Here is an 18,283-nt window from a genome sequence, read left to right as displayed (position 1 = left end):
CTCCTTCATGTACCTGTGTAAACAGCTTGTTTGACATGACCTTAATGGTCTTTGATGGCTTTCTGGCTACCAGACCCGGAATCAGTCATTTCCTCAAGAAGCCCTGGCTTCTTGTAGAGAGAAAGGGTAATTTCAGGACCACAAGAGGGATGATGGGCATTTTGTGTCTAGTCCTCTTAACAAGGCTAAAGGAAAAAAAAAAACCATATATAACAAAACACCTCATGATTTCATATTGATAACTCCAATTAAAATGTGAAACTATAAAGCTTTTACTTTGCTGGTTCTCAAGGACACAAGGAATGAAAAACTTAGTATAAACCATAATTACTTAACATACCACAGTCTCAGAGTAAAACTGCTAAAACCAGGGGTGCCTGGGTGGTACAGTCGGTTAAGGGTCCAAACTCTTGGTTTCAGCTCAGGTTGTGATCTCAGGGTCATGAGATTGAGCCCCAAGGTGGGCTCTGTGTTCAGTGGGGAGTCTGCTGAAGTTTCTCTCTCTCTCCCTCTTCCTTTGCTCCTCCCCCCTGCACTCTCTCTCTCTCAAATAAATAAATAAATAAATCTTTAAAAAAATACTAAAACCAATGTGACTGCTGAAAAAAACTTTTGCATATGCTTTCTCTATTCTTTCCCCCATGAAAAAAAAAAAAACCCAAACAGTTTTGCTAAGTCTGTACTGTCAGTGCATATAGCCATCACGTACTGTAGATACCCTCTTGTTCTGAACCCTCGTTGGGTCTTAACTCCACAGGTTACTATATTTATTGCTCACCTCCATCTTCTGTCTCTCTGGTTATTTTGGTTATCTGAAGCTCATTCTCTAGTGGATTTCCCAGGAAGGGCTCATGGAAATAATATTCCCTGACTTCTTGCATATTGATAACAGTGTGTCTGTGTCTTTTATACTTGAAAGTCAGTTTTGCTTGTTACAAAACCAATGACTTACACACTTTCTTTCCTTAAGGATCTTAAATATGCCATTCCATTTTCTTTTGGCATAAGTATTCTCTTTGAAAAGTTTGATGATAATCTAACTTTCTTTTCTTATGAGTTATGTGTTCTTTTTTCTAGATGCCAAACATTTTCCTTCCTTCCTTCCTTCCTCCCTCCCTCCATCCCTTCCCCTTCCTCCCTCTCTCCTGCCTTCCTCTTTTTCTGTCTTTCTCTCTCTCTCTCTCTCATCATTCTTTCCTACTTTCCCTCCAGTAATTGTACTAGACTACCTTTTGGTCATTCTACATTGATATTCTCAGGTACTGTGTTGTGCTCTTTCCATAGGTGGTTTCAACTCTTTTTATTTTAGGAAAGTTTTCCTGAATTATAGTTTTCACTATTCATTCTGTTCTCCTGATTTTGCTTTTTTCCTCAGAGACTTGGATTATCTTCATTTTAAATCTTCAGTATGTGTGGGATGCCTGGGTGGCTCAGTCGTTAAGTGTCTTCCTTCAGCTCCGGTCATGATCCCAGGGTCCTGGGATCGAGTCCTGCATGAGGCTCCTTGCTCCGTGGGGAGCCTGCTTCTCCTTCTGCCTCAGCCACTCCCCCTGCTTGTGCCCTCTCTCTTTCTCTGTCAAATAAATAAATAAAATCTTAAAAAAAAAACAAAAAATCTTCAGTATTTGTTACTTGCTCTCAAATCCTTTTTATCTCTTTTTTCATTTTTTTGTTGATTTTTTTTTCCAATTTTCCTCTTTTTATCTCTTATGTCTCTTAAGGCGTTATTTCTTGTCTCTGTTCATCCTTGTGTTTCTTCTGATTTGGTCTTTAATTCTGAAATAATATTTTTTAAAAAATGATACTTTCCTGAGTTCTGCAACCTCATTTCTGAGTTTTTCTAATTTTGATTTATGTTTTCTTTCATGTGTTATATACTTTTTAAAAACATCTCCTGTCATTTTGAAGTAGGAAATTATAGTTTTGATCTGCTTTGTGGGCATGTCTTTCTACTGTGCTCTACTTGGAGGGGTGTTATTCTGCTCTTTATTTCTTTTTTCCTTATGATAAGTTTGTATAGGTTTTGACCTTGAGAATTTTCTGGTTGTCAGCTTTTATGTGGACTCAGTTTTCCAGAAACCTTAGAATGAGATAGAGTTCAGAAATGTTTCTCTAACTCAAAGAGTGCCCACTTCTGTCATTTTTGCAGAGTTTACAAAATTTGGTGACTTGCTTTCGGAGAATTTCCTGGATCAGTTTCCTCCCTGCTTTGACCTGGGCCTTTTCTTTAAAAGTATGAAATGATTTATGAATTCGCCTATCACTTCTGCACCGGGGCCATGCTGATCTCTGTATTGTTCCCGTTTTAGTTTATGTGCTGCCAAAGCAAGCCCGACCATAGCCTTTTAACAGGTTTCGCTGCTCTAATAATTATTTCCACAGAAACGAATATTTAAAAAAAATGCAAATCTGATTATGTCACTTCCATCCGCACCCTTATTCCTCAGTGGCTTCCCACTGCACTTGGAATAAAACCCAAACTCCTGCCGTAGCCCCACAGCTCTGCACGAAGTGGCCCTTCCCTTCTGCTCAGGTCTCATTTTCTACCTCTCTGCCCTAGTGCCCTAGCTCTAGTCAGACTCCTCTGTGTTCTAGAACGACCAAGCTTGTTCTGCCCCAGTCCATTCTCGTTTCTTGGAGCTCTCTCCCCCTGGGGCTCCAGCTCTCCTGTGCCTGGCTCTTTCCCATCCTTCAAATATCAGCTCAGAAGTAACCTTGACCAAGGTGATTCTGTTTAAGGTGGCCCTGCACCCCCCCAGTCACAGTCACTGTCTGTCACATCTTTCTGTAATTTCCATCCTAGCCTCTTGTCACAGTCAGGAATTCTTTGAGCTTTTTCTTTCCCTGTTTACTGTATGCTCAAGAGGCCAAGGATTTCCCCTGTCTTCTTTGCTACTATATGTCCACTGCCTCACACGGTCCTGACACACAGTTGGGCCTCAATAAATATTTATTGAAAAGAGTAAATAAGTTCGGTTCAGCTGTCATCCATATTCTTTGAAGAGTCTTCACTGACTCGCTGCCCCGCCTACACATTTGCACTACCAGTCACTTCCTAGCCCATGGCGGCACCTTGCTGACGGCTTGTATCCGTTTACTCTGTTACTCATCCATCCATTCATGGTTGTGTCTGCTTCATTCTCTCGACCGTGGGCTCCTTGCGGACAGAGAGTTAATGCTCTTTGTCTTATGTTCCGAGCACATTGTGAGGAGGCAACAAATCTTTCTTGAATGAGTGAACAGATGTTTTCTCTGGAGAGCAGAGATGAGAGGACAGTTGGGAAGATACCCAGAGAGTAAATTGGGAGATTAGGAGAGAAAAATATTCTCAAAACCTACTCTTCTGCTCTGTGGCATTAAATGTGCTTTCTTCTGTAGTCCTTTATTTGATCCTCACAGACCCCTTCAAGCTGGAGCATGTATGACTATTCCCACTTAGAAATGAAGACACAGAAGTCTTGTGAGTTTAAATCTGAATTTACAAAGTCAGGAGGGAGTGGATCGAAGACAAAAAGCCATTTGATTCCAAGCCCAGTGCTTTTTGCATTAAACCGGGGTGAGTGTGTCTCTAGGACAACATGACGAGACAAGTGTTCTTTTGTGGATGATAGATGATTGAAGGTAAATCCACAGAGGGGAGTTAGCATTGCGTTAAGCCAATGCAGCATCATTGGAACAAAGGTATAATCTTGAAAGGGCTGTGATGGATAGGACCCATCTGGGCGTACAAAGCCTGGTGTGGATTTTTAAAAAATAAGAGTCTATCATTCTTGTTTAGAAGAGGAGCCAAGAAATGAATGAAGGTGGGCTTATGATGGGTCAAGATGAGGTGGGAGGTAGGAAAGGGTTGGTAAAGAGGGCCATGCTGGCTCAAGTGAGGGCACCCGCGGTGTGGCGCCTGTGGGGTTATAGATGGCAGCCAGCTGTGTGGGATTTGAAGGGGTAATGGGCAGTTGGTGGCATGGGGTGGCCAGGAGTGCCTCTGCCAAGGTGGAGAATGAAGTGAATGCCCCAAGTCAATGCCAAATCTTGTCAAAGTCCTTTTGGTGTCCTGACCACGGGAACCCTCTGAGTGCGCCTTCAGTGCATGGCTTGTGTGCGTTTCCTATGAGCTTCTTTATTTTCTTTCTTGCTTCAAACTTTCTCTTTGAACAAGCTGAAAATTGGATTCTGGGAGAAAAAATGGCATGACGTTGCCACCTTCATTCTTCACTTGTTCATTCTTTCAGTAGGGGCTCCTGCTGTCTTCTCTGGGGGTCCTCAGGCATGGTGGATGCAGGCCACTGAGAACCCAAGACTAACTCTCCCTGGAGCTGCCGAGGGTGTCCTGGACAGAGGCAGGCTGCCCTCTCCCATTCTCAAGCAGCAATCTCCCTGCCCCACACCCTCAGCCTCTATGTGGGTTACGGATGCTCAGCATTTGTGGCATTTGCTGAGCCCTGGTTGCTCTCCTGGATGGAAAAGGCATTTGGAAGGTGGTATGAGACCCTCTAAGCCCCATCCGTCCCTGCCCAGCATCTCTGTCGCCCCCTTGTCCCACCTGTCCGCTTTGTCTCTCCATCCCTGGCCACAGATGGCTTGGACTCTGCCTCTCCATCAGGTTGGTCAGATCAAGGCAGGGATGTGCTCTGGTGAAAGGACCCTGCTCTGGGAGATCACCTCACCCCAAATATTTGCCCCATTGCTTGCTAAAATTTCACTTACTTCCTCCAGCAACCCTCAAAGGTACCCCCTTTCAGAGTCCCAGAGTCAATCCTAACCCCTCCTCCCCTTTCCCTCCCTCTGCCTCACTCACGCTTGTGGGAATCACACCACTAGTACCCACTACCACACCTGGAAGCAGTGATTCTCAAACCTTTCATTTATTTAATTTATAAAATCTAAATACCAAATTTTGGGTGAAAGCAGACACTATCTCATGCTAGTCTCTAGTGTATGGACTAGAGGTAGAGAGATAGTAGCAAAATAGGAAAAGTATGTCAGGGGAAATTATAAATTAAGGAAATTTCATCCATGAACATGGTTCCCCTCCTCCAAATGAGGACCCAGGGTTTAGGAGGTTCCAGCGGCAGAGCCCCTCTGTGCTGTGGGGATGAGGCAGCATTTGAAGGAGGGAGTGACAGGAAGGCAATCAGGTGCACTGCACACCTGCTGTGGATCAATGCTGGGGGCTTTCCACATCATTGCAGGTGGGCCCAGAGGCCTGGAGAGGGTTAAAAATAGCCAAGGGGTCCCCAGGAAGCCCCATGACAGCATTTTTACCCTGGAGGAAAGCTGTAAAGAGGTTGGGGATGATAATAATAGCCAACACTTATAATAATGTCCACACCATGCCCAGCACTGTTGTTTATTTTTAAACCACTTTATTGAGATATGATTGATGCACCAAAAGCTGTACGTAATTAACATATACAACTTGACTAGTTTGGAGATAGGTATACACTCATGCGGGGAGTTTGGGTGGCTCAGTCGGTTAGGGGTCTGCCTTTGGCTCAGGTCATGATCCCAGGATCCTGGGATCGAGCCCTGCTTTGGGTTCCCTGCTCAGTGAGAAGCCTGCTTCTCCCTCTCCTGCTCCTCCCCCCTGCTTGTGCTCTCTCTCTGTCAAATAAATAAAATCTTTTTTAAAAAGTATACACCCATCAAACAATTACTACAATCAATGCCATAAACATATCCATCACCTCCAAAAGTGTCCTCCTGCCTTATTTGTTCATTCATTCATTCATTCATTCATTCATTCATTCCTGCACTGTTTTAAGTGCTTTACATATATTAATTTATGGAATCCTTACAACATCCTTATGAGGTAAGTGTGCTTGTATTATCACCATTTTACAGATGGGAAAACTGAGGCACAGAGAGTTAGAGAGTTAATTGCCCAAAGTTAGTTAGTAGAGGTGGGCTTTGCAGAGTCTGTGTTTTTAACTATTGCCTTACCCAGTCTTGCTGAGAACCCGCCCTGCAGCATTCACTGCTCCCCACCAACATTTAGCCTCACCAAGTGTCTGTGTGTGTGTGAGAGAGAGAGAGAGAGGAGGGGAGAGAGGGAAAGAGAGAGAGAGAGAAGGTGAGAGAGACAGAGGGTAACGGGGGGAGGGAAAGAGGGAGAGAGAACATGTCAGCCCAGAACAGCCCAGAACAGATCCCAGGGGTCAGCGCTGAGCTCCCGCAGCACTGAGCCTCTTTTCCTCAGTCCTGTGTGTGTCCTTCCTACCCACACAGCACTCAGGAAATGTTTGTTGATTCAATGAAGGAATAAACTTAGATTTATCTGAGTATAGGGCTCCTGTAGCTCTTTTGTTAGCAGTTATTTTGTGGCGTTCATTATGACCCAGTTTTCTTTTTTTCATTTGGATGAAAAATGATTTTGGCATTTAAACAGCATGACTTCATTGTTGATTTTTAAAATCTACCCCCACCATCAAATTCCCCTTTTGGTATTTTGCCTCTCCCGATATATTTAGAAACATCAGTCTTTGTAGTCTTTTTCTTCTTCCTTTTGAATCTATGATGCATTTTAACAGGGGATAGTCTACATATGCAAAATAGCTGTATTTTCATTTGAGTTTATTTCCTTCACTCCATGATAGAGGTTAAGAATATAGCCTTTCGATAATAAAGAACTTTCTTACTATCTTTTCGATTGACGGAACAAGCAAAGAAAACACCATAATTGTGTGAAATGGTCTGATTTAGAAACCAATTATAAGGAACATAATTATCTACTAATAAAATATGCATGTAAGTCCTTCGTTTGCTGCTTCTGATGCACTGTAGACAAATGTGTAGCTAGCAGAAACTTGCATAAAGTAAATTGAAAGCCAACCATTTCTAGATTATGTCTGAAAGTCTTGTGACGGCCAGTATCTCGGGATCAAAAATAATATCTATTTTTTTCTCCTGCAAGTGTCTCAGCCTCTCCCCGTGCGAGCGTGTGTGTACATGTGAGTACATATGTGTGAGTGTGTGAGTGCGTGCCTGTGTTGAAGTGACGGGGTGGCTCGGGAGGGACATTTTCTCATCTGAAATTAAGGTCCACAGCTCCCCTTTTCTGTCTACGGATGATTATCAAATATCTCTGGGCTTCAAAGCTGGAACTCTAAGGTTCTTTTTTATCATAAGGATGCAAATGAGTAAAAAGCTCCCCTGGTTCCCTTAGGAAGCATATCATTAAAAAACATCCCTTTGCCCACCTCAATTTCCATAAGCTGTGGCCAGTGGAACAAGGGAGCTGAACACCCCACAAGAAAAGAGAAAATGGTAGGCGATGCTTCCTCGGAGCCCTCTCTCCCTCCTCTGCAGGGGTGTTTGTGAGTCGCCTGCCAGCCTAGGACAGGGGGGCCCGAGGAGGGGTCAAGCGCACAGTCAGCCATTTTGCCTGAGATATTCAGAACCTCGCTCAAGCCCAGATGTAACATCAGAGTAAAGTCCTGTCCTAAGGCCATCCCACTTGTGTCGTTGACATTATGCTTTGTGCTTCCTTCATCCAACTGCTCTGCTTCCATCTCCTCACTTACTGCTCTCTCTTATCGATTCTAAAGACATGTTTTGGGGGGAGAGGGTGTATTTTAGCATCTTTGAAATCAGGATGCATCTCACAACCAGCAGTTGTCGTTGGCTGCACGGGGACAGAGAGCGGCTGTGCGTCTTGCAATCCACGCTGCCTTAGGGCCGATGAGCTCTCAGTCATGGCAAGTCTGCGGGCTTGGCGAAATGGTCTCCCTTCCCGGCCTTGTCATCTGCCAGCATTTCACACCAACTGCGTCCGGAAGGACGTGCTGGCAACAATTTGGGGCCCCAAACGCATGCTGTGCTTCCTGGCCAGGCCATCTTTGCTCCTGGTGTGTCTTTGGCCTTTGATGCTTGGTCCGGCTCTGCCTGTGGAAATCTGTCCAGCTCACAGACTCGGGTGTGATGCGGAGACTTCCCCGATGATTCCCATCCAGAAATTATCCCTTTCTTCCCTAAAATCTCCATAGAGAGCTATTCATGCTTCCCCATGGTCTTTAGAGCCTTTCTGAAAACTGCTAGCCAGATTATTTTTCTTTCTTAATAAATTCTTATTCTTATTTTGCTTGGTATATGGAAGCAAAAGATACATTTAAATCCTCAAACATTTGCTTTCCCAGGGGCAACTTGGTAAGGGATGTTTGGCGGAACTCTAATTCAGATGCAGTATCTGCTATTAATTTCATGCGAAAATTTTCTATGTAAGGATCAAAGAAAGGACATGAAAATATGAGTAAGAATCCTTTACTCTATAAAAAAGAATGCTTTACTCTAAATGTTTTATTGTTTATTCTAAAAATTTCATATTTTTTCAAATTTAAAAACTCCAAGACAAATAGAAAAATAGAAATATTTCTGAATTTTTCATCTCGCCTCTCCCTTCTCTAGGCCTTTCACCTTTACGATCCTTGGTAGGTAATGAGCCCAAATTATGGCAGGAGGGGAGAGGTGTTTGTCTTAAAAGCCACGGTGGAAACATAGATTTAACTCTGCTTGACTAGGAGGAGCTCTTTCAGAGAGTTCTGAAATGAGGGATGCGGTAAACAATTTTTCCTGTCCCAGCTTAAGGAGAACTGGGACACTGTGGTCTCTCAAAGTGGGAAGAAGGGCATGGCCCTGAGGGCGCCCAGCATCCCCAGCTCGCACCTACAAAGCTTCTACTGTGTGCCGGGCAGTGGGTGAACATCAACGGCTTACGGAAGATGGGTGCCTGGCCCTGGAGTTTCCCTAATGCGTGCTCAAACGAGCCAGGCGTTTTCCATTCTCCAGGTTAAAGCAGCGAGAAGCAACAAAGGTTTGAGTCTGAAGGAGTGGAAGGAAAGGACTGTAGTAAAAGTAGTAAGATAAGATAGAAGAGTTTCAGAGAGTAAATGGTAAGTTCAGTTAGGTCCCCAAAGAAGTCTGCACTGGCATACCATTAGTTGAAGAAACCGTCTAAGCTATTATCAGTTTCAGTAGTGTTGGATCATTGCATTGATCTGTCTTTTCATCGTTCGTTTTGTGTCTTTTAAGTGAGAATGGGATCCATGGCATAACTGCAAATCTTAAGATTGTTTTTCAGAGCACAGCATGGAAATGGTAGCATACAGACACTGTTGGCAAAAGGCCTTGTGGTCTTCCACCAAAGGGTTGATTGGCAATGTAGTTTCTTACTTCAACTCCAAAGCAATTAAACATTTATTGAGCATCTGCTGTGGACTAAGAGTTATGCTAGGCACAGGAGATGCAAAGATGCAAAGTGAGAAACTATCCTCACCCTTGGGTTTCGTTCATTCATTTATTCAACAAAACCCTATTCTAGACACTGGTGATACGACAGTGAAGAAAAAAGAAAAGGTTCCTGCCATCATGGAGGTCACATTACGGCAGGGGCAGGAAAATAATATAAGAGCAGACTGAGGAAGAAAGAGAAAGCAGGTAACCACAGAGAGGACGTGTGTCTATTTAGGATGAGTGGTCAGAAAGACCTCTCCGAAGAGATGGCATTTGGTAAGAATTCTGAATAAATCAGGGAGTGAGCATGTGTTAGCTTTTGGGAAGAAGATGCTGGACAGAGAAGAGCAGGTGCAGAGGCCCTGAGGTGGGAGCTTGTCTTGTGTGTCTGAGCAACGCCAGAAGGCAGGGGCTGGGCTTGGTGAGCAAGGGGGGAGCTGCAGGAGGTGAAGGAAGGCCAAAGAACCTGGTGAGACCGTGCAAGGCTTGGAGGACACTTTTGGACTTAAATTTTATGCTGTTTTATTTTGATTTTTGCAGTTTGACTTTTTTTTTTTTTTAGCATATGGGATTGTAAAAAAGGAAAACTATTAACTGAAGCATAACAAACACACGGAAACATACACAAATCCCAAGTGTACAGACTGAATATACCTGTGTAACCGGCACTCAAGGTTAAGAAACAGAATTTGAGCAGCACCCCGTCCTCGTGCTGTTTCCCAGCCACCCCTCCCTCCACCTTCTGGTTTCTAGAATCACTGATTTTGAACTTCATATAAGTGAAGTCACGCAGTATATACTCTTTTATGTCTGGTTTCATTCCTTCAATATTGTGGGATATTGTGGGATTCTTCCATGTTGGGTGTGGTAATTGTTTGCTTATTCTCGTTGCTGTATCATATTCTACTGTATGAAAGTTCTACCGTTTCTTTATCCATTTGGGTGGTTTCCAGCTTTTGGCTATTTCAAATACAGCTGTTATTAGCATTCATGTGTCTTTTGGTGTTTATGTATGTATTTCTATTGGAATAAGTCTAGAGATGAAATTGCCAGCTCATGGGATAAATGTATGTTTAACTTCAGTTGATAGTGTCAATTTTCCAAAGTGTCTGCGTCATGTTTTACTCCCACCAGCATTTGATGAGGGTTCCAGTTGCTTCATATTCTTGCCAATGCTTGGGATAGCTTGTCTTTTTGCTTGTTTGTTTTAGCCATGCTGTTGTGTATATAGTGGTGTGCCATTGTAATTTTAATTTGCATTTTCCTGATAACTCCTGACCTTAAGCACATTTTCATTTTCATATATTTGTGGGCCATTAGGATATCTTATTTTGAGAGGTAACTATTCAAATCTTTTGCCCATTTTTTTCTGTTAATTGACTGTCTTTTTTAACATTTTTATGTTTATTTTTTATTTATTTTTATTTTTTAAGATTTTGTTTATTTATTTGAGAGAGAGAGAATGAGAGATATAGAGCACAAGAGGGAAGAGGGTCAGAGGGAGAAGCAGACTCCCCGCTGAGCAGGGAGCCCGATGTGGGACTCGATCCCGGGACTCCAGGATCATGACCTGAGCCGAAGGCAGTCGCTTAACCAACTGAGCCACCCAGGCGCCCTTGACTGTCTTTTTTAAAATTTTGTCATTCTTTATATATTCTGGACACAAATCCTTGGTTGGATATTTATAGAGCAAATACCTTCTCTCACTCTGTGGTTTGCCTTTTTATCCTCTTAATGGTGTCTTTTAGGGGGGAAAAGTTCTTAATTTTAATGTAGCTCTTTTATCATTTGTGTTTTTTTGTGTTTTGTTTAAGAAATCTTTTCCTATTCAAAGCAAATAAAGATCTTCTGTTATGCTTTTGTTTTGCAACTTTATTATTTTATCTTTCACATTTAGGTCTACAGTCCACCTGGACTTCATTTCCTTGTATGATGTGAGGTAGGGATCGAGCTTCAATTTTACACATATGGGTAGCCATTTGACCCAGCACCATTTATTGGAAAGGCCATCCATTCTTCACTAAATTTAATTTTGAGTGCAGTGAGAAGCTGTTCGAGCCTGTTCCAGAAGGGATTAGCATGATCATATCCATTTTGAGAGGATCAGTCTGGCTATGCTGTGAAGAGTATACAGTGAGAGGCAGGAGTGAAAGCAGGGAGCTTGGAATAGAGGCTGTTGTAACAGGCCAGATGAGAGATGGTGGATGCATGGAGTAGGGGGGTGGCAGTGAAGATGAAGAGATATATTTTGAAGATCTTGCTTCACAGGGCAAGATTATGCAGGGCATGAGTAAAAAGACAGAAGTTAAAAATGTGGCTCTAAATTTTTGGCCTGAGTAATTAATCAAATGGTGGAGAACCACTGGAGGGTATCTGGGCTCTCCAATAGCCATGAAAATAATTCTTGCTGTCAGACCTGTATTCAAATTTGTTTTAAAGTTTTATTTGTAAATGTGTGGAAGAAAAATAGGTTGATTAATTCAAGACTAATTTGTCCTCTTCTCCTTTGTCTTTCATCTATCATTGAAGCTGGAAAATGAAAATAATTCCCAGCCTCCCTTGCAGCTAGCAATGGCCACATAACATAGTCCTTGTCAACAACCACTATCAGAAGTTTCCTGGAGCCCAGAGGGGTGCCTGGCACCTGGTAGGTGTTATAATATTTGTTGAGTGAAAGAATGAAAAGTATGAATGATATGATTAAAGATACAAGATGTAGAGGAGAGAGTTCTGGAATGACTTCAATGAAAAAGCAGAAAGAAAGTGATTGAGAGGAAAGGATGAGCAGCCGGTTTTGGCAAAATAGGAGGACAAGTTTTCTCTGAGAGCAGGTCACAGTTGTCCTGATGATCACCAAGTCGAAGGAACTCTTTTATTACTGACTTTGACTCTGGCGAGTTAATGTTGATTACCCTCTCTGAATTTTATACTTTTATCCTCTCTTCTAGTTCTCTCATTTCTCTGGTCACTATTTTTTTGGAATAGCTTTACTGAGATATAATTCACATCCCATACAATCCACCCATTTGATGGGCACAATACAATGACTTCTAGCCTATTCACAGATATGTACAAACTTTGCTTAAAAAAGAAACCTGACCTCTTAGCTATCACCTTTCTATCCCCAGCCCCAGCCCTAAGTAACCACTCATCAAGTGCTTTTGTTTTTCCTTACCTACCTGGATCTTCTTTTCTGTCTTGCTTGCCTAATTGCTCTGGCCAGAATCACCCATATAATGTTGAATAGAAAGGGTGAGAGACAAAAATGAATGTCTTTGTCTTATTCTTGATCTTAGGTGGAAATTATCCGGTCTTTTACCATTAAGCACAATGTTATCTGTAGGGTTTTTGTAGATGCTTTTAAATTGGGTTGAGGAAGTTCCTAATTCTTCCTATTCCTAATTTGTTGACTATTTTTATCATGAAAGCATGTTGGATTTTGTCAAATGCATTTATTGAGATGATCATCTAGCATTTGCTTTTTATTCTATTAATTTGGTCTAGTATATTAATTGATTTTTAGATAGTAAATCAATCTTCATTCCTGGGACAAATCCCACTTGGTTAAGAGTGTATAACTAAATTTACATGTTGCTAAATTTGGTTTGTTGATATTTCATTGAGGATTTTGTGTCCATATTCATAAGAGAGAATAGTCTATATAGTTTTCTTTGGTTTTGGTATATGGGTAATACTGGCTACACATGTGAGTTTGGAAGTGTTCTCTCCCCTTCTGTTTTCTGGAAGAGTTGTAAAGAATCGGTATAAAATCTTTAAATGCTTGGTAAGAGTTCAATGGTGATGCCATCTAAGCCTGTTGTGGGTAGTTCAGTGATTACTAATTCAACCTCTTCACTTATTTTAAGGTCTATTCAGAATTTCTATTTTTTTTGAGTCAATTTCAGTAGTTTGTGTCTTTCTAGGAATTTGTCCATCCCATCTAAGTTATCTAACTTATGGGCACACAACTGTTCATAATATTCTTTTACATTCTTTTTTATTTTTGTAAGGTTAGCATTGGAATCCCTTCTTATACTTCTGACTCTAGCAATATTTTCTTGGTTGCCTGGCTAAATATTTGTTGATCTTTCCAAAGAACCAGGTTTTGATTCCACTGATTTTGTTTATTATTTTTCTATCCTCTAGTTCATTAATTTCTGCTCTGATCTTTATTATTTCTTTCCTTTTGCTTGCTTTCAGTTTAGTTTGTCCTTTTTCCAGTTTTTAAGGTGGAAGTTTAGGTTATGGATTTGAGATTTTTCTTCTTTCTTAATATAGTTATACATCTACAGTATGAAATATAATACCTTAGAGAAGCTAACTGGGAAGGGAGCTGCCTGAGAATCTGATCCTATTAAAAGACTGTAATTTGTGCTGCCCAAATCTGGAGTCCTTTCCTGGATGGCTCTTGGTTAGCAGTCAACGGAATGAGCTTTCATATTCATAAGGAAAGATCTGGAGAGAGACATAGGCAGGGAAAGAACTCCTCATGATAAAGTGGGAGAATCAAGTGTTTCTGCCAGACACAGAGGGGAAGCCAGGCAGAGGGACTCTGGGGAGTGACACAGGCAAGGTGGCAACTAGGGTGGGGCAGAGGATGCAGACAAAGCCCAGTTCATATGCGCGACAGGACCAGGTGGAGTGATGGGAGAGAATTCAGCAGGTGTTGAAATTTAGAGCCAAAGAAGAGTAGTAGAAGGGGACCACGGCCATTTTTATTTAAATATTACAAAGTAAATGTGACTTACCAATATTGGTGACATCATGGACACCTAGGCAGTCTGGCTTTCTTCCCAGATGAGAAGTGAGTCCCTTGGCTCATCTGAGGACATCACATCCCACACAGTATGGGGCTTGGTTGTTGAATTAATCAATAAGTGAGACTTGAATAAGGATGGGAGAGACTGGGGAGAGAGTGAAGAGGTTGGGAGTGCTGGAGCAGGCCAGAGAGGGTTGAGTGATCAAGAAAGAGGATTAGCTAAGACCCAACAAGAAGAAATTCAGCTGCACTTGGATTTCCAGCAGCCATGTTCCCTGAGAGGAGAAGGGGGCCCAAGCACCACAGGTCCAACGGCTTGGGGTCAGTATCGCTGGGTGCTTTTCCTAAAGCCAGCCGCTTTACCGTTATAAGAAGTGTTGCTTGAGTGACTTTGCTCTTTTTGGATAATACTAAGTAAAGCGATGATTTCTGGGCAACTATTAGGAGTAGCCGTAAAACCCAGCCCTGGGCTAGCGAGATAATATTGCTATATTCTCTGGAAGATCTACTCTTCAGAGTTTATTACCCTTCTCATGGCTGTAGCCGAATAAAGTTATGTTTGCTTAAACCGCACGTGCTTATCTGAGCTGTCTTCCTTTTAAGAAAAAAGAATGGTTATGGTGACATAAATCTGCCCAGTGAGCACCCTGGGGATCAGACTGATGGGGCCACGTGCCGCCCCAGGGAGGGAGTGGAGGATGCCCCCGGGGTGGGGGGTCGGGGGATGGGCACACTGGGAGAAAAAGTGAAAGCAAACAGTCACGTTTGTGCAGCACAAGTCTTGCAAGTGGATTTGGATTCCTTTCACACACCGTTCCAGGGGGCCCTAGTGGCTGAGACCCTTCCGTGTTTGCTTATTTTGTTTAGCAAAGAGAAATGTCCCCTCTTCCCTGCCCTCCCCCGCCCCCCAGTCTAGCAGACTTCATGAACTGTTTGCCTGGAGGGGATCACAGTCAGTGAGCCAACCTGGAAGGCAGGGATAAGACTCTCCCAGCAGACTATTTGTTTCCAAAGGGTTTTTTTTTTTTTTTTTTTTTAAAACAGCTAAGTAATGTTCCATCTGATGACACCAACCATATTTTTGGGACTTTCTCTGTTTTGGTCCTCCTGTCTTCAGTGTCACATGGTAGGCACTCAGTAAATATCGCTTTGCTACGTTGGGTTTGTTCCCAGGTTTTGTCTTTATGAGCACAGCCGCGGTACCTGAACACGGGCACCTGCCAGCCCTGTGAGGCTCATCACGTCCCCGGCATAAAGTCTGAGGAATGAACTTACTAGTTTAGAGCAGTGCTTCTCAAGGTGCATGCGCATCATCTGGGGGTCTTGCTAGAAGGCAGGATCTGATTCTACAGGTCTGGGGTGGGACCTGAGAGACTGCATATTTAGTAAGCTTCCGGTCATGCTGATGCTGCTGGTCTGGAAACCACACTTGGAGATCCGAGGCCCTAGCCAAACCGGTGGGGCCGCTCCCCTCCAGGGGCAGGTTTGAGTGGACCAGGCCCTGTGTGTTAGGAGAAAAGAGAAAACTGAGCCTTGGTCTCTGAAGTCAGTCCCCAGACTGTCCGGGTGAATTTGTGCTCTCCCCTCTAGAAATATCAGAAAGATTAAAGAACTATCAGTGGTGAGTTTTGGGCTCTGTTTGGAATCAAACTGATATGCTGAGAGCCCAGAGACAACAGTAATGAGCTGTTAAATAGGCTGCTGGCAACACGCCCATTCTTCGGAGCCTCCATCCAGGCCCCCACGCAGGGGCAGGTGACAAGAGAGGTGAGCTTGGGCTGCCTTTGCTGGGGACAGTCATGCTGCAGTCGGCCTGGGGCTGAGAGCAAACTGCTCCCTCCCTCCTGTCTCCCTTGTGGGGTCTGGAGGGACACTTGCCTCAACTCAGCCGTGGGTCAGCAGGAGCCCTTTTCTCTGAAGAAACTTGTCCCAAGCTGCCTATTTCCCTTCTGTCCAGGTTCACGACTTCTTATGTTTGTTTCCAGGACTGGTCTCTTCAAAGTAGCACTCAGGGGGCCAGCCAGAGAGGGGGTGGGGTGGGGGGTGGGGTGGGGGGGTTAGTGTGAGTCCCCAAGAACTTCCGTTGCAGATTTACAAGTGGACTTGGAGCTTCGGCTTGTGATGTGCTTGACCTCCAGAGGTAGTCTTGAAAAGCTGCTGTGGTGTTATCAGTTCTTATTAATGGTTTCATTTGGAGAGATTTGCCCCTGAGGTGATTTTGTGAGATGCAATCTAAAACCGAAATAAAGAAATGATTCACCGAAAGCATCATTTGGCCTGCTGGGGGAAGAAATCATTCCTTTCATAAAGGCCTTTGTCTGCTAAGAACCAAACAATGGGAAAATCCTGAAAACATATTTCAAATACTGCAGTTATTCTCAGGTGATCTGCTATGTCTTATGTTTCTGCTAGTTTGATTACATAGGAGAGAAAATTTTGTTTTCAGCAAGCAGTTCCAGAGAACCGACCAGTGCCGGACACCCCTGGGCCCCAAAGGAGTGTAGGAGAGGTCTAGCAAACGTGGGAGCTGCTTTTACTTGGCTACAGCACCCAGCTAAGGGGACAAACCAAAGGCACACAGAATGTGCCGGGCCCCAAGACATGAAGGAGCACATGACAAGGCTGGGCAGACGCAGACTAGCCTGATGCATGCAGAAGTCTGATTTCCCAGGGGAGCAGCCTCTCCCACTCTGCATTTCTGGGATTTGTGTCCCTTGTGTGGACCACTCGCATGCCTCTGTCACTTATGATCTTCCAAAAAAGTTATTTGTGAATTTGTCTTCACTCCCTAACTCGTAAGCTTCTTGGAGAACGTTAGATCTGGCTTGACCTGGTAGCCGTTGTGCATCATAGATGCTCGGTCTCTTACGAGCCAGTGGCTAGTGGAGGATCAGGTAGAGACAAATCAACAGACGAGGGCTTCCTGGAGGAGATGACTTTCCTTTTAGCTTTGGAAGAAAGTGATGGTCTTGGATTTGATGAAATTATCCCCTTGATTTTCCTTTTCTCTGTTTCATAGGTTTCTCTATATCCTGTTTTTATTTTATTTATTTGATTTTATTTTAGCCTGCTCTTATTTTCAATATGACTAATCCTCCAGGCCCTGCCATGTGTGTCTGTCTGCATCTAGCATCTCTATCTGTATCTCTCCTCTCCCCTTTTATCATCTTCACCCTCATCTTCATTGACATGACACCTCCCTTCCTGCCAAACTTCCATCAGACCTCCCGGTGCAGCAGGGTTAGTCCTGTTCACGTAACTCTGCTTGTTGACAAACATGCCTGCAGGTTCCTCCCATTTTCCTTTGTCACTTGAAATCTCAGGAAAGGGTTTTACTGGCAACCTGACTCTTTCTGTAATTCCTTTGCGGAACTGTTGATTCACGGTTGCAACCGTTTCCTGGACATAGAACTCCAATCACCTGTGACTTTGACCAATGACAGGAAGTCACAGCTCGGGGGCATAGATGCTGTGGCATCAAAGCCGGCAGACCGTGTCCATCTGCCCTTGTTTGTGAGAACATTTCCGACCCAAATTGAAGTGCTGTCACCTTTGCCTGGGTCTGACTCATGAGCTAATTAGTCATGTTTGCGGCTGATGAAGGGCTATGGGAATGACTTGATTTATCTTCTCTTTCAAGAATTTTTGGAGCCGACTGTGTACAGAGCAAGAGTTCTGCTCCTCTATCAGCAGCTTGCTGAAATATTTATGAGGACTTACCACAGACAGAGGACTAGGAGGGCTAAGAATTACAAGGAAGGGAAGAGGGGCAGGGGCTTTAAACTTACTTCCCGGACCTGACAGGCTGGTCTCTGGGAAGCAGGGGACACCTGTTAACATCTGATCCCAGGACGGGGCCAGCTCAGCCCTGCTCTCTTCTATGCTCCTGGCTGGTTACGGGCAGGCTAGAGCTGACTGGGGTCTCTGGGGGCAGAGCCAAAGGTAGGAGCAGAAGTTGAAGCCTTCCAGGGGCACCTGGGTGGCTCAGATGGTTAAACGTCTGCCTTCGGCTCAAGCCATGATCCCGGGGTCCCGGGATCAAGCCCCGCATCGGGCTTCCCTGCTCAGTGGGGAGTGTGCTTCTCCCTCTGCTGCTCCCCCTGCTTGTGCTCTCTCTCTGTCTCTCAAATAAATAAAAATAAAATCTTTAAAAAAAGTCTAAGCCTTCTAGACAATCCTGATAATGGAACTGGTGGGGAAACAGAAGAATGTCAGACTATATGTTGTATTTATTTTTTAAAAATTTTTTGTGGTTGTATTTAGTGCACATTTTATTGCACAAATAAGAGTGTGACCATT

General features: G+C 43.6%; 1 long non-coding RNA gene and 1 pseudogene across 2 annotated transcripts in view; one reads left to right on the top strand and one right to left on the bottom strand.

Moving 5' to 3' along the window:
• Positions 1 to 18,283, top strand: part of LOC112826885 (uncharacterized) — a 71,032-nt gene that overhangs the window by 10,706 nt on the left and 42,043 nt on the right. For both annotated transcript variants that reach the window (XR_012378824.1, XR_003209075.2), the window contains exon 2: positions 11,755 to 11,872. This is a non-coding gene — a long non-coding RNA (uncharacterized lncRNA). The remainder of the gene's footprint in view (positions 1 to 11,754; positions 11,873 to 18,283) is intronic.
• Positions 2,230 to 2,329, bottom strand: LOC112826963 (U6 spliceosomal RNA; annotated as a pseudogene).

The sequence above is a fragment of the Callorhinus ursinus genome, unplaced genomic scaffold, assembly GCF_003265705.2.
Source record: "Callorhinus ursinus isolate GAN/ISIS: 27379988/994484 unplaced genomic scaffold, GSC_fseal_2.0 scaffold7, whole genome shotgun sequence".
NCBI classification, from domain to species: Eukaryota; Metazoa; Chordata; class Mammalia; order Carnivora; family Otariidae; genus Callorhinus; species Callorhinus ursinus.
Note: the sequence above shows the minus strand (reverse complement) of the source record. Positions and strands in the feature narration are given on the sequence as shown.